This window comes from Dermochelys coriacea, chromosome 1, assembly GCF_009764565.3.
Source record: "Dermochelys coriacea isolate rDerCor1 chromosome 1, rDerCor1.pri.v4, whole genome shotgun sequence".
Taxonomy (NCBI): Eukaryota; Metazoa; Chordata; order Testudines; family Dermochelyidae; genus Dermochelys; species Dermochelys coriacea.
Window position 1 is genome coordinate 44,933,257 of NC_050068.2, and position 16,394 is coordinate 44,949,650.

Sequence of the window (16,394 nt, forward strand, 5' to 3'; positions counted from 1 at the left end):
TAGAACATGAGCATGAAAATGAAAATTGCTATTTTGTAATTAAATAGCAGTCAGACTTCATTTCATACAGATGTACAGAAGCCATAACAAGTTTTAGGAAAACCAGAGAAAAAAGTGATTTACAAAAATGAGTAATAAGTACTAATGCAAAACACTAAAATAATTTCATCTGATTACTGGTTCATTAAAGTGGTGTTGTTGTAGCCGTGTCGGTCCTAGGATATTAGAGAGTCCAGGTGGATGAGGTAATATCTGTTATTGGACCAACTTCTGTTGGTGAGAGAGATGAGCTTTTCAGCTACATAAAGTTCTTCTCCACACCTGAAGAAGAGCTCTGTGTAGCTCAAAAGCCTGTCTCTTTCACCAGCAGAAGTTGGTCCAATAAAAAAATATTACCTCACCCACCCTGGTTCATGCATGCAACAGATATGGACAAATACTTCATCCCACTACTAAATACGGAAAAAAATCAAACTGGGAAAAATCAAGGGGCTCTAATTTGGATTACAGCTGCAGAGTTAGCAAACGAGGGATGTATCATGCTATGGTAACATTTACATTGAATGTCAGCCAAAATAGACAGAAGCCAAGATGTTAAAAAATGGATGCCTAATGTTAGGAGCCTGAAACCATGTTTAAGATCCTAAATAAATTGCTGGATTTTCAGAAGTGCCGAGGTCCCTACAGCTCCCATTTACTTCACTGGGAACTGCTGGCTCCTCAGCACTTGAAAAATCAGGCCCCTTATTTAAAAAGCCTAACTTCATGCATGCATATTTGAAATTCTTGGTCAATGCTCCAATGACAGAGAGAGAATGCATGAAGACAGTCAATAATATGGGGAAGCAGTCAGCCCTTTCCTCCTTCCTCCTATACTCTTCCAGGCATTCTTAAATTTGGCACTGCAGATTCTAACAAGGATACTTTGGACTATACTCCCCCTATGCTATTTGCCCAGCTCCTAAGGGCTATGTCACAACTTCCAGACCTACTTTGGGTACTCATGGTTATGGTCTTGAAGCATGGTACTACAGGATGCAACACTTCTGAAAGCAGTTCTTTAAGAAATTACACTCTAGCATTGGAAATAACCTGCCTATGTGCATGTAAGTCACACAGGGTTGGAAATTCAACCTTTTCTTGACAGGGTAGGTTGGCATAAAGATAAAATTCTAACTCGTACCTCTTTCTAAAGTCTATAGAAGTTTCTCGCCATCCCAAGCTAAAATGTTCCAAAATTTTTTTGTAACAAATAAGATACCTACATAAAGTAATATTTTGCATGTCTATCAAGATCTCAGTGTGAATGCAGTGCAGATTAGAAATGGGAATGGAGCTTTTCAGCAGTAGATTAGTTTTTCAAAAATCCAGATCTGGTAGTGACTCAGGGTTGCCACCATCTCACAGAAACTCAGTACCTTGTACTCCTTTTCTTTTTGCGAATACAGACTAACACGGCTGCTACTCTGAAACTTGTGTGATATGAGTCTCACTCCAGGCCCCAAAGGACAAGTGGAGCCTTTCCACACAATTCACCCAAAAATGACAGCCTCGCTAGCAATAAAATAAAATAAAATAAAAAAAATAAAAATAAAAAAGCCACATAATAACTGATTATGGAAAATTAATTACTTTCAATTCTCACCCTTCTAAGTGGCCTCTTCTCGGTCAGATTTAAGGCATGTTGGCAGGCAGTATGAGGAAATCTGCAATTAATTTCCAGGAAGAACTTTGTTAACCCAGAGTTAAGGTTCAGCAGAAATAACACTAACCTTTTTGAAAATGTTCTTAAAGGACTGTCACACTTTTAAAAGTAAAAAACAAAAAACCCTGAATTTTAGTATCTCTGGAAACCAAAAATTAACATTGCACTTTAAAGTTAACCATCTAAGAACTGGAGATGTAAAACCCACCTTTGTCCATCAAGAATACACAATTTCATTTAATCAGTAACATACCTAAGAGCACTTTGTGGTAGAATACCTTACTCTCAGTTGTAGTGTATTAGAAGACGTTAAAAAAAAAAAGGGGGGGGTCAGAGAACCAGCCCTCTCTCTAATGACCACTCAACTAAGGCAGTGTGAAGAGAACTTATTCCACCTGTGGTTAGGAAAAAAATCCAGGAATCCTGAAAAGGACTTTAGTTGAATGATCTTGGGTGTTGTCTACAGACTAGAAATACTCTACCACAGAAGAATAGCATACTGTACTAAAAAGCCCCTTCTAGCCAAGCCACTTCCATTTCTGAGCTTCAAAACTGAGAACATCGGAAACACACAGACTTGCGGGCTGTCTACACAGACCAGTTTAATTAAAGGGCATGATTTTAAACCATTGCAAAATCCTGTGTAGACACTTGTTTTGAAGAATTTCATCTCAGTTTAGCTTAAGTCAATTCCTTTCTGACTTAAGATAAAAGGAAATAAAGCATTATTAAAATATAATTGTCTATTCACGATTTTGCATTGGTTTCACTAAAGCTTTTTTTTTAAAAAATGATCTAAGTTAAACAAGTGCGACTTTCTCATGTAGATCAATTAATAGAGTCAGTATTTTTTTCATTCTTAATTTGAGCATGACATGATCTGTGAGATTGTTACAGTTCAAGGTCTGATCTCATAGTTTTTCTGTGTCGGGACTCCTGGACTTCAAATGGGAATTTTGTATGGAAAAGGCAACAGGATAGAGAATTAACATGATGACTCAAATACATTTCACTTGGGCTATCTTTTGGAGACAATAAATGTGATGATTTCACTATAAAGTATTGTTCCACATGAATTATTAATATGATTATTGTTGCATCACATTAAGTTTAATAAACAAATGATGCTAATTTTAAAGCTCCCAGACACCCTCTTGGCCATTTTATTTTTCTATAGTTTCTTCCATGTCAAAATGCTCCTTAGTTTAGTGATAGTTAAAACAATGGAAAACCACTGAACAAGGACTAGACTGAACACAAGCCCGGGCAGTTGCAGGGGCCAAGGGGTTTCCCACAGGTCAGGGGCAAGGGACTGATTGGATCACAGGTGTGTGTGTGAGACAGAAGCACCAGAAACACCTCAGAATGACTGGTTTCAGAGTAGCAGCCGATGAAGTGAGCTGTAGCTCACGAAAGCTTATGCTCAAATAAATTTATTAGTCTCTAGGGTGCCACAAGTCCTCCTTTTCTTTTTACCTCAGAATGAGACAGAGAAGGCAATAAGGAAGCCTCAGAGGAGCACTTGCAGCATGTCCCTGAGAAAAAGCTAAGAGAGATTTGGAGAAGAGTGCTATCTGGACAGAAGTATGAAACTGGGAGCAAAGAAACTGTATCCAGTTTGATTTCTACTTTGTCCAGGAAAACAGTACTTTATTTTATTTGTAAATAAAACAGGATTGCATCAAAGAAATACCTGACCCCCATCATCAAGTTCTCTGCTTAACAGAAATAACCCACAAAAGTTTTGTGATAAACTCCACATGATGGCTGTTTGCATCAAAAGGAGTAACAGTATTATCTTCTGCAAGGATCTCCATTTAAAAATATCAAATATGACTGCTTCAAAATATAAAGCTAGGAGATATTGAATGGGTAATTTTTACTAGCAGGAAGTTCTGTAAGATGAACAGAATTAGAAATAAGGAAAACTAAATAATAGAGGAATGTAGTTTTGTTTCAAAATGTCTTGATTTACTTTTCTTTTTAATTTAGTAGTGCATTATTTTGAGTGAAGTTTTTAGGAGGTGATTCTTCACATCAAATTTTTGTACTTATTTTGCAATGGAAGAAAGCAAATGAAATCAAAACATTTCTTCATAAAGTAGCTCAAATTACTAACTTAAAGTTTAACAATATTTCTATGTTAGCTACCGTGAAACCTCATAGATAACTGTACAGCTATTACTATATGTATCCTAGGAGTCCAAAGCGATCTTATGTTTAAAGACTTAATTCCCTACCGGACTAATACAAATCATATGGATCTATAAATTAAACAAGTAGCCTTGGCAAAGGAGAAAGTTGACTTTTTATTTTGAGCCAGAATGCATGTTAACCTCCACTTATGGCTTATTATAAGCATATTGTTTCCTATTGCATATTACCGTCTTTCCCTCCTTGTGTCCCCCACTCTTTTCTTACTACAAGGTGCTAGAAATCTCTTTTTGGCTTCCTAAATATTTATATTTTTTTTGTATATTTTTATATATCTACATACACACACCCACACACACACACAGAGTTTTTTTTTTTTAAAGAAACTTGGATTTTTCAAACCCAGAGTGGCTAGAATTCTCTGATCTTAAAAATATATCTTGTGAAAATTACCAAAACACTCTCCTGTTCTTACAATCTAAATTCAGATTACTGACCAAACTGTCCAGCAAGATTAACCTGTAAAATACAACAACATGCAGAACCTAATAATTTAGGAAGGCATCTTCAAAAATACAGATTTTTTCAAAATGAAATAAAAGGGCATAAAACAGCTAATTTGAGACAGATCAGATTTGTGTAGATTTTACATCTTGTCTGAATATTTTGTGCATTTGAAACATGCAGCATTTGAAAATATTTCCTGTAATTCTTATGTTTGTCATGCACATTACTGGTTCTAACATAGATTATCTAATTGTAAGTCCAACCTCTGAAGTACAATTTCTTCAAAAATGCAGAACAGAACATAGGAAACACCCAGGTAGGATTTCTTACAAATCCTCTGCAGACAGAGAGGCAGAGAGCAGAGAAGATGTATTGCAAAACCTGTGAACATAAAGCATGCCAGTACCCTTCCTTAATCTTTTTTAGTCACGTATTTTTACACTTTCATTTCAGAATTTCGACAGAAGTATAAACATACCTGCACAATATGAAGGAAAAGAAGAACATACATTGTTGTTCCCAATGGAGAAAGAGGATATCACATGACGACAGTGAACTTCAAGGGAAAAGGTTGTCAGCATGCTGGTACAAGTGAATATACCAGTGGGTAATTAAAATAGGACCAGCCCCCTCTCTAACTACTGGAGTGTAACATAGGCTTTGATTTATTTAAAGCAAGTAAACACATCTGATCTCATAACGCTGTATGATGCTAGTTCAGCCTCAACAGCTAGAGTTCAAATAAACTAGAGTGGCACCTGCCAATGACTAAAGGATCTGTATTTAATGTGTCTTTTTCAAAAAATAAATCAGATGCTAAAATTAGCTTCAAGCAGAAACTTGGCCTACAAGTTCTCATGAACATGTAATGAAATAGCATCATGATATGTAATGTGCAGTATTTTAAAGACACATCAGGAGCATGTATGTATCACAGATAGCAAGAACAGTGCCATAAAACCTCATGCATATTAGCTGTAAATCACAGACAGCATATTTCTGAGCCACTGTAGTACATGCTGTGTTAACAATATTATGTAAAGCCTAGTGTGATGGAGTATTCAAACTCCATACTGGGCTGGAAAGGGTTAAAGACAGTACTGGGCCCCGGTAGACCCACCCCGCTGCAGGGCCCAGGTAGCTCCTCCCCCTGCAAAACATGCTGCAACTGGAGACAGGGTTGAAAATGGAGCAACCCGGCACAGAAAGGGAGTCTGAGGATAGTGTGAAGGCTCCTGACAAAGGGGTCAGAGAAGCCTTCCTGAAGGAACAGAACTGTATGCTGAGCCCAGTTAGGGCTCACGGTTTGGTTTCTTTTTCATTTTCTTTTTTTCCCTTATCTGGGACCAGAAGCTGAAGAAGGAAAGTGGCAGTAGGAAGTGACTAGGGAGGGTAGCTCAGAGGGCCCCTTTGGAGGCCAAACACTGCTGATCCTCCTATGGTCACAGCTCATTGGAAGGGGCAGGCCCGGGCTCCCTTACCACAGCTCTGAAGGCTGGGTGTGCATTAACCACTAGGCCATCCAGTCCATCAAGGGCCCAATTATACCTGGCCTGACAAAATAATGATCCAAGAACATTTAGTGTCTGTTTTCCTTCCCTGCACCCTTTTTATTTAAAAAAAAAACACCCTATTATTAAAACAGAAAATTAAACACAAAAAAGTGATATTAAAATTCTCCCACAACTTTGCGTAGGTGATGAAAATATCTCAGGCCGTTTGATCTTATGTATCATTTGTGTTGTAACATCTAGTCACAATGGAAGAATTCAGCATGGAAAGCTAGCCTTACACCTGAAAATTACTCTGGTTTTGTTGCTTAAATTACTCTGCTTTTGTTGCTTCAGTCTCTCTCACAGAAGTCTGTTTTGTATTTTTAACAATAGATGTATTGCATCCTAGCACAGCTATTAACTACAAACTATTAACTCTTACTACATCAGTCACTATTTTTATAATGCTGAATATTTCATTCTTGAACTTCAATATCCCCTCTTTTCCAGTTTAATATGTCACAATTATTGTAATAAACACTGTGCTGTACATAAAAATGTATAATAAATGCAATAGGCATCTAAAGATGACATTTACTATCTCCTTTAAAGATGCATGCTTATTTCTGATTCTTTAGTTCATTTTATTAACAAATGCCAAACAGCAGAAAATATGCTCTGGTTCTAAAGGGCTCAAATTCAGCCTCTTGGGGTTGCTTCTGCAGACTTTTGGGGACACTCAAGAGTACAGTCTGGTCTCTGTGCTGAGGGGGTACTTCCCTCTCAACAGCTGTCATATAATGATTAAAGCAACACAAAAATGGCTCCTCTTTTTCCTTCCAGCTTGACATAGGCTCATAGGAATGACACTGGAGAGGTGTCATAACCAAGAGTGCTGGTTCTTTCCTGGCTAGTGAAAAGGAGCTACACGGTCCAGATACAGTATCTCCCTGGCTGAGCTCTGGAGCCATTAAAGTTAAATACAAGGGCTTGTTGGGCTGAGAGTGTCATCCCTGCGCTCCCACAAGATAATAGAAGGGACATGGAAGGTGTTAAGGAGACTTTATCCTTCAATTAGTGATGATGGTCTTACGTACAATGGTGCATCTTATATATATACACACATGGTCTCTTCCCCAAAGAGCTTACCTTCTCCAAAGCAACTAGGAGTGGAAGCTCCCTTGAGGTATCAAGGGTGAAACAGGAAAGCTCCCTCTGCTATAAATGAAGGGAGGAGGAAGACAGCTAGGGCTTTCTTTCTTCTACTCTTTTCTCGATAGGGGTGTACATAGAGGTGACTCCATGACCTAGCACTGCAATAATTTCTGTAAGTTACCCAGCCACACTAGAGGGTTTAAAGAGAAGGAGAGAAAAGAAAGATGGATCAAGAACAGGAAGCACTAATGTATGGAAGAACGTAGCTGTTTTTTACTACTTCCCCTTTCCAAAACGCCATACACATCCCACATAAGCCACTTTGTAGGATCTTAAATAGAAATACTTAACTTATTTTACAATTCCTCAACCTTTTTCTTTATATGGGAAAAGCTTCCTTTCAACTTCTGCAATCTTTCTGAAAGCTGAAAAGAATCAGCCTTTCGCAAGCTAAGAAAACAAATCTCTCTACTCTTCTTCAAAAAGAAAAGAACTAAATTTGTTAGTTTTCTTTTTGCAAATAGAAATTCCTTTTCTTTTTGCAAATACAGACTAACACGGCTGCTACTCTGAAACCTGTCATTACTCTTCTTCAATATTCCCCTGCTTCTATATCCAAGGAGTGTGTTAGACCTTTTTGCCACAGAACTGCACTGGAAGCTCATGCTCAGTTGACTACTTATAATGACTCCTAAGTACTTTCAGAGTCCCTGATTTCCAGGATACATCCTGTAACTATGGCCTACATTCCTTGTTCCTAAATGTACACCCTTGCATTTGCCTATATTAAAAACACATTTTGTTTAACTGCATGAAGCTTACCAAATTATTCAGATTGTTCTGTGTTAGTGACTTGTCCCCATTATTTATCCATTGGGAACACCAAGAAACTCTGCCTAAGTGAACGGACACAGGAGGTCTCATCACTGATCATGGAGATTAGCCTCACTAGAAAAATGGCCTGGGTGAATTCCTTTTCCGCTGGATAAGCTTTCGTGAGCTACAGCTCACTTCATTGGATGCATTTGGTTGAAAAAACAGAGGGGAGATTGATATACACACACAGAGAACATGAAACAATGGGTTTATCATACACACTGCAAGGAGAGTGATCACTTAAGATAAGCCATTACCAGCAGCGGGGAGGGGGAGGAGGAAAACCTTTCATGGTGACAAGCAAGGTAGGCTATTTCCAGCAGTTAACAAGAATATCTGAGGAACAGTGGGGGTTGGGGTGGGGGGGAGAAATACCATGGGGAAATAGTTTTACTTTGTGTAATGACTCATCCATTCCCAGTCTCTATTCAAGCCTAAATTAATTGTATCCAGTTTGCAAATTAATTCCAATTCAGCAGTCTCTCGTTGGAGTCTGTTTTTGAAGCTTTTTTGTTGAAGGATAGCCACTCTTAGGTCTGTAATCGAGTGACCAGAGAGATTGAAGTCTTCTCCAACTGCTTTTTGAATGTTATAATTCTTGACATCTGATTTGTGTCCATTCATTCTTTTATGTAGAGACTGTCCAGTTTGACCAATGTACATGGCAGAGGGGCATTGCTGGCACATGATGGCATATATCACATTGGTAGATGCGCAGGTGAACGAGCCTCTGATAGTGTGGCTGATGTGATTAGGCCCTATGATGGTGTCCCCTGAATAGATATGTGGACGCAGTTGGCAACGGGTTTTGTTGCAAGGATAGGTTCCTGGGTTAGTGGTTCTGTTGTGTGGTTGCTGGTGAGTATTTGCTTCAGATTGGGGGGCTGTCTGTAAGCAAGGACTGGCCTGTCTCCCAAGATCTATGAGAGTGATGGGTCGTCCTTCAGGATAGGTTGTAGATCCTTGATGATGCGTTGGAGAGGTTTTAGTTGGGGGCTGAAGGTGATGGCTAGTGGCGTTCTGTTATTTTCTTTGTTGGGCCTGTCCTGTAGTAGGTGACTTCTGGGTACTCTTCTGGCTCTGTCAATCTGTTTCTTCACTTCAGCAGGTGGGTATTGTAGTTGTAGGAATGCAAGATAGAGATCTTGTAGGTGTTTGTCTCTGTCTGAGGGGTTGGAGCAAATGCGGTTATATCGTAGAGCTTGGCTGTAGACAATGGATCGAGTGGTATAATCTGGATGAAAGCTAGAGGCATGTAGGTAGGAATAGCGGTCAGTAGGTTTCCGATATAGGGTGGTGTTTATGTGACCATCGCTTATTAGCACCGTAGTGTCCAGGAAGTGGATCTCTTGTGTGGACTGGTCCAGGCTGAGGTTGATGGTGGGATGGAAATTGTTGAAATCATGGTGGAATTCCTCAAGGGCTTCTTTTCCGTGGGTCCAGATGATGAAGAGGTCATCAATGTAGCGCAAGTAGAATAGGGGCATTAGGGGACGAGAGCTGAGGAAGCGTTGTTCTAAGTCAGCCATAAAAATGTTGGCATACTGTGGGGCCATGCGGTGGCATGGCATACCCATCGCAGTGCCGCTGATTTGAAGGTATACATTGTCACCAAATGTGAAATAGTTATGGGTGAGGACAAAGTCACAAAGTTCAGCCACCAGGTTAGCCGTGACAGTATCGGGGATACTGTTCCTGACGGCTTGTAGTCCATCTTTGTGTGGAATGTTGGTGTAGAGGGCTTCTACATCCATAGTGGCTAGGAAATCCTGGACGCCCTATCATCTCAGGCATTGGCCCCCTGACAGCATGATTGTCTGGCTATGTAGACTCCCTCCTCAGGCCCTTCGTTACCAGCACTCCCAGCTATCTTCGAGACACCACTGACTTCCTGAGGAAACTACAGTCCATTGGTGATCTTCCTAAAAACACCATCCTAGCCACTATGGATGTAGAAGCCCTCTACACCAACATTCCACACAAAGATGGACTACAAGCCGTCAGGAACAGTCTCCCCGAAACTGTCACGGCTAACCTGGTGGCTGAACTTTGTGACTTTGTCTCACCCATAACTATTTCACATTTGGGGACAATGTATACCTTCAAATCAGCGGCACTGCGATGGGTACCCGCATGGCCCCACAGTATGCCAACATTTTTATGGCTGATTTAGAACAATGCTTCCTCAGCTCTCATCCCCTAATGCCCCTACTCTACTTGCGCTACATTGATGACATCTTCATCATCTGGACCCATGGAAAAGAAGCCCTTGAGGAATTCCACCATGATTTCAACAATTTCCATCCCACCATCAACCTCAGCCTGGACCAGTCCACACAAGAGATCCACTTCCTGGACACTACGGTGCTAATAAGCGATGGTCACATAAACACCACCCTATATCAGAAACCTACTCACCGCTATTCCTACCTACATGCCTCTAGCTTTCATCCAGATCATACCACTCGATCCATTGTCTACCGCCAAGCGCTACGATATAACCGCATTTGCTCCAACCCCTCAGACAGAGACAAACACCTACAAGATCTCTATCATGCATTCCTACAACTACAATACCCACCTGCTGAAGTGAAGAAACAGATTGACAGAGTCAGAAGAGTACCCAGAAGTCACCTACTACAGGACAGGCCCAACAAAGAAAATAACAGAACGCCACTAGCCATCACCTTCAGCCCCCAACTAAAACCTCTCCAACGCATCATCAAGGATCTACAACCTATCCTGAAGGATGGCCCATCACTCTCACAGATCTTGGGAGACAGATCAGTCCTTGCTTACAGACAGCCCCCCAATCTGAAGCAAATACTCACCAGCAACCACACACCACACAACAGAACCACTAACCCAGGAACCTATCCTTGCAACAAAGCCTGTTGCCAACTCTGTCCACATATCTATTCAGGGGATACCATCATAGGGCCTAATCACATCAGCCACACTATCAGAGGCTCGTTCACCTGCGCATCTGCCAATGTGATATATGCTATCATGTGCCAGCAATGCCTCTCTGCCATGTACATTGGCCAAACTGGACAGTCTCTACGTAAAAGAATGAATGGACACAAATCAGATGTCAAGAATTATAACATTCAAAAACCAGTTGGAGAACACTTCAATCTCTCTGGTCACTCGATTACAGACCTAAGAGTGGCTATCCTTCAACAAAAAAGCTTCAAAAACAGACTCCAACGAGAGACTGCTGAATTGGAATTAATTTGCAAAGTAGAGTAGGGGCATTAGGGGATGAGAGCTGAGGAAGCATTGTTCTAAATCAGCCATAAAAATGTTGGCATACTGTGGGGCCATGCGGGTACCCATCGCAGTGCCGCTGATTTGAAGGTATACATTGTCCCCAAATGTGAAATAGTTATGGGTGAGACAAAGTCACAAAGTTCAGCCACCAGGTTAGCCGTGACAGTTTCGGGGAGACTGTTCCTGACGGCTTGTAGTCCATCTTTGTGTGGAATGTTGGTGTAGAGGGCTTCTACATCCATAGTGGCTAGGATGGTGTTTTTAGGAAGATCACCAATGGACTGTAGTTTCCTCAGGAAGTCAGTGGTGTCTCGAAGATAGCTGGGAGTGCTGGTAATGTAGGGCCTGAGGAGGGAGTCTACATAGCCAGACAATCCTGCTGTCAGGGTGCCAATGCCTGAGATGATGGGGCATCCAGGATTTCCAGGTTTATGGATCTTGGGTAGCAGATAGAATACCCCAGGTCGGGGTTCTAGGGGTGTGTCTGTGTGGATTTGTTCTTGTGCTTTTTCAGGGAGTTTCTTGAGCAAATGCTGTAGTTACATAGAGACTGGACAGTCTCTACGTAAAAGAATGGACACAAATCAGATGTCAAGAATTATAACATTCAAAAACCAGTTGGAGAACACTTCAATCTCTCTGGTCACTCGATTACAGACCTAAGAGTGGCTATCCTTCAACAAAAAAGCTTCAAAAACAGACTCCAATGAGAGACTGCTGAATTGGAATTAATTTGCAAACTGGATACAATTAACTTGGGCTTGAATAGAGACTGGGAATGGATGAGTCATTACACAAAGTAAAACTATTTCCCCATGTTATTTCTCTCCCCCACCCCACCCCCGACTGTTCCTCAGATATTCTTGTTAACTGCTGGAAATAGCCTACCTTGCTTGTCACCATGAAAGGTTTTCCTCCTTTCTCCCCCCTGCTGCTGGTAATGGCTTATCTTAAGTGATCACTCTCCTTACAGTGTATATGATAAACCCATTGTTTCATGTTCTCTGTGTGTGTGTATATCAATCTCCCCTCTGTTTTTTCCACCAAATGCATCCGATGAAGTGAGCTGTAGCTCACGAAAGCTTATGCTCTAATAAATTTGTTAGTCTCTAAGGTGCCACAAGTACTCCTTTTCTTTTTGCGAATACAGACTAACACAGCTGCTACTCTGAAACTTTTCCGCTGGGTGTTTCTCCAAGGCATCTCAGTCTATGAATATCATCTACCAAGGCTATATAAACTACATCACACCAGTACTTGTCCACTTTGGTCTTTTAGCCTTGGTCTCTCCCTGTCTCTTCCATTTCCTCCATCTTCTACTTTTATGTAACCTTCTGTTATTCCTTTAAGCAACCTGCCAAACAGCAATAATGAACATAGAGTGATCATGTACCACACTGTCTATTCAGTTAATGCCAGCTATCTTTCATATGTACATGACATTCTTCATCTTTCCAGTGTAACAAGTGAATTTTGTTTGAAAATCAATTATCCTTGTGGCACATGAACTCAATTAGTTTCTTACAATTTTGTTTTTAAGAGAAGAAAATAATGTCAGTTATCAAAATGGAAAAACTAGGCAATATTTACTCAATTTTAAATAATTCTCCACAAATTTAATATTACTAAAATCCTCAAGATGCAGAGCAGTAAAACTCTGAAGCTTGTTTATGAACAATCAAAATTCTGTTGTGAGTAGAAAATTAGACTATATTAAAGACTGATCACAAAAGTTTTTCAAGCTTCTTCCACACTTCAATAGCTTCAGCAATTTAATGTGAATTCCACTGTACAGAAACAAGTATCATTACTAGTAGCTTAAATATGTGAAGTAATTTTTCTGCACACCAGTTCAAATTAATATTTGTTACCTTCTGGCAAACAACAGTCAATATCCTGTCTCTTCAAAGATTTTCATGAACTTGGGTTTCTCCCAAACAAACATCTAGGCAAATTCCAAAGGTATTCAACCTTACTTTATGAGGATGACAAAATAACAGCCACCTTCCCAGCTGCTAAATACAAACAGAAAGTGGTTGCTTCAAAAAAATTTAAATCATATAGGTAATGTAATCTCTAACATACCTTCTGACTGAGCTTACTGACAGAAAGACTGAACCATGTACCAAACAGCCATTTGTTACCACATAAAATAAGATTTTTCAACCACACTGGCTGCACTGTCACAAAACTAATCACATGGCACTTGTATTCTCTCTCTCATGCACCTTTTGATGCTATCATTAGCAAATCAAATAAAACATTCAGATCAATAGGTAGGTAGGGTGACCAGGTGTCCAGTTTTCGACCAGACCACCCAGTCAAAAAGAGACCCTGGTGGCTCCAGTCAGCACCACCGACCAGGCCATTAAAGGTCCGGTCGGCAGTGCTGCGGCACTAAGGCAGGCTAGTCCCCACCTGTCCTGGCACAGCGCTTTGCTACGAAAGCAGCCATCGGATCCGGCTCCTAGGCGTGGGGGCCATGGGCCTGAAGCCTCCTGCCCCCCCACCTAGTAGCATGGGACCTGTTGGCCACTTCCAGGGCACACACAACGCGGTGTCAGGACAGGCAGGCAGCCTGCCTTAGCCCTGCTGTGCTGCTGACTAGGAGCGACCCAAGGTAAGCCCCAACCCCATGCCCCAGTCCTGAGACCCCCCAAAGCCAGAGACCCCTCCTACACCCCAAAGCCCTCATCCCTAGCCCCACCCCAGAGTCTGCACCCCAAGCCCAGAGCCTGTACTCCTCCTGCACCCCAAGCCCCTGCCTCAGCCCTGAGCCCCCCAAAACCTGAAGCCCCCTCCTGCACCCCAAACCGCATCCCTGGTCTCAGTCCAGAAGCTGCCTCCCCAGTCCAGAGCCCTCACACCCCCCCTGCACCCAACCCCCTGCCTCAACCCACACCCTTCCTGCACGCCAAATTCCTTGGCCCCACCCCCCTACCCCAGATCTCACACCCCCAGCCAGAACCCTCACTCCCTCTGGTACCCCATGCCCCTGCCCCACCACAGTAAAAGTGAGGGAGGGAGGGGGAATGTAGTGAGCAGGGTGTTCGGTTTTGTGCCATTAGAAAGTTGGCAACCCTGCTTGGAAGGATTAAATTTTTATTTGTTTATGTCCATAAATGTTGCATTCACCATATCCACACACACTGATTAAAAAAATATTTCTATCAATAATCAAAATTTATAGATAGCCAAAGTAAGAAAAATGCTGCTTGAAAACTTAAGAGTTTGATTTAAGGATATTTATTTTGTATGTTTTGAGGTGCAATGTTGACAATTTTGTGTTTTAATGCTTATAAAGCTTTAACTTCTTGAAGCTCAGTTTCTAATGTCATTAAATAATTATTGTCTGGTCCTGTTCCTGCCCCCTCAATTTCCCACAGTTGTGAAAATTTAAATCGATAAAAATAAGGAAAAAATGCTTAAAAATAATCAATATTATCCAAAATTACAAAAAAAATTGAATTTGCCAACCTATAAATAGGGTTGACCAGAGATATCATGCTGTCCTAAGTACATTCAGCACTTTTTGTAGTACACACAATAGATTCCCTGTGAACATCACATTGTCCATCCATACTCATATACCTGCACTCATGGGATAGTTTCTGAAAATGACCTTAACACTTCATCGTCCAGGATACATCCAGCCACTGCAAACCCTGATGGAGGAGTATAGTTTGGTTGAAACATTTCCATTTTCTTTATCGATGGATGTTAAATAGACTGCAAGGAAATGTCCCCCAGAGGCTACATTTATCGAGCTATTTTAAAAACAAGCATTATACCTCCTCTTAGGGATGAGCATTTTCTAGAGAACCAAGACTCTCCTCAGAGGTCTTGTTGCAAAGTCCCAAACAAACAACAGTCTTGTAATCAACTCCAAACACAAACAAAATGCCCCCAGGGTTTCTTCCTCCAAAAGGTTCCTGCTGAGTTTTCAGTCTCTCTAGAGATCAGAAGTTTGTGTGGTACTCTAACCAAGTAGAGTTCTGACTGTATCCGGTACAAAGAATATCAGCAGCTCCAGTCACAATTCTGTGGGAAGGAGGTAGTTTAACTCCTATATCCTTCCCCAGCATGACCCAATAGGAAGGCCAGAAAAAGTCACAGCAAGTCTGGGGCTACATTTCCGAGGATTCTCTCTCACTGGCCAGAGAAAGAAGAGCATTGCCCCTGCCAACACTTCAAGGTTCCAGATGTGAGGCTTCCACAGAGTTAGCTGCCTAGTCTTCTTCAAATCACAAAATGCAATTCCAGGACCACCCACTTCTTCTCTCTATTGTTGTTTCCTAAATCTGTGTTTGCAGAACCTCCCACCCTTACCCCACCCCGGAATATGGTAGACTCCCCTCCAGTCTTAAAGGACCCTCTGTAGCAATACTGATTGCTAGTATAACAGGGGCTATTTACATACTTATTTTGAATATGAGCTTTTGTTGTTCCCACAATAGACATGAACAAAGACTGACTTGTATTTTTTTACATAGATGAATATTTTAAATACTCAGCTTCTTAGTTGAAAAAAAATCTCTATGTGAAATCTGAAATTCTACTAAATCAGTAAATTAAAGTCCAAAATATCTACTTTAACAATGACTACAAAATGAGACTAAATCGTTTTTTATTTATGTTTCTGATTAATCTATTAAAAACTATTTTTTTAATAAGTTTGTATTTAATATTACTGTATTATAGTATTTTAAGCCCCTTCATTTAAAATATTCCTTTACATTATTTTTGTCCAGGATGGTACTTTTGCCCGTGACATCCAGTCCAATAAAACCTGGGCCTTAATCCTGCAAACACCTAGGAATATGCTTAATTTTACTATGAAGAGTAGTCCCATTAAAATCAGTTAATGTTACATCTTTAAAATCAACGGGACTTTAAAAATCAGAATAGTAAAGTCAAGTATGTGCCTAATTGTTTACAGGATTGAAGACCTGAGGAGCAAAAAACATAAAAAAAACAAAGACCACACCTTAGCTAGAGCCCTGATCCTACCATTGTGCTCTATGTGGATGGACTGCTATGCCTGCACAGAACCTCAATGAAGTAAAATCGGTGAAGTTAAAACACATGGAAGCAGTCCTTCCATGTGTTTTACTGAGGCTAATTCCTGCATTGCCTATTTTGCTATGGAATTTAGATTCTGATGATGCAAAAGAATCTGGAAGGGCAGACCTCTTACACCTGTGTGGAGTCCATTTGATGCCTATGTGTAT

General features: G+C 40.7%; 1 protein-coding gene across 9 annotated transcripts in view; it reads right to left on the minus strand.

The window, feature by feature from the left end:
• The window catches only part of LNX2 (ligand of numb-protein X 2), a 100,932-nt gene that overhangs the window by 63,787 nt on the left and 20,751 nt on the right, over positions 1–16,394 (minus strand). For 6 of the 9 annotated variants that reach the window (XM_043504337.1, XM_043504336.1, XM_043504335.1 and 3 more), the window contains one exon: positions 1,646–1,706. The exons of the other annotated variants lie outside the window; for them this stretch is intronic. The gene's annotated coding sequence lies outside the window, so the exon portion shown is untranslated. Of the gene's footprint in view, positions 1–1,645; positions 1,707–16,394 lie in introns of those variants that run through there. 9 annotated transcript variants of the gene reach the window in all.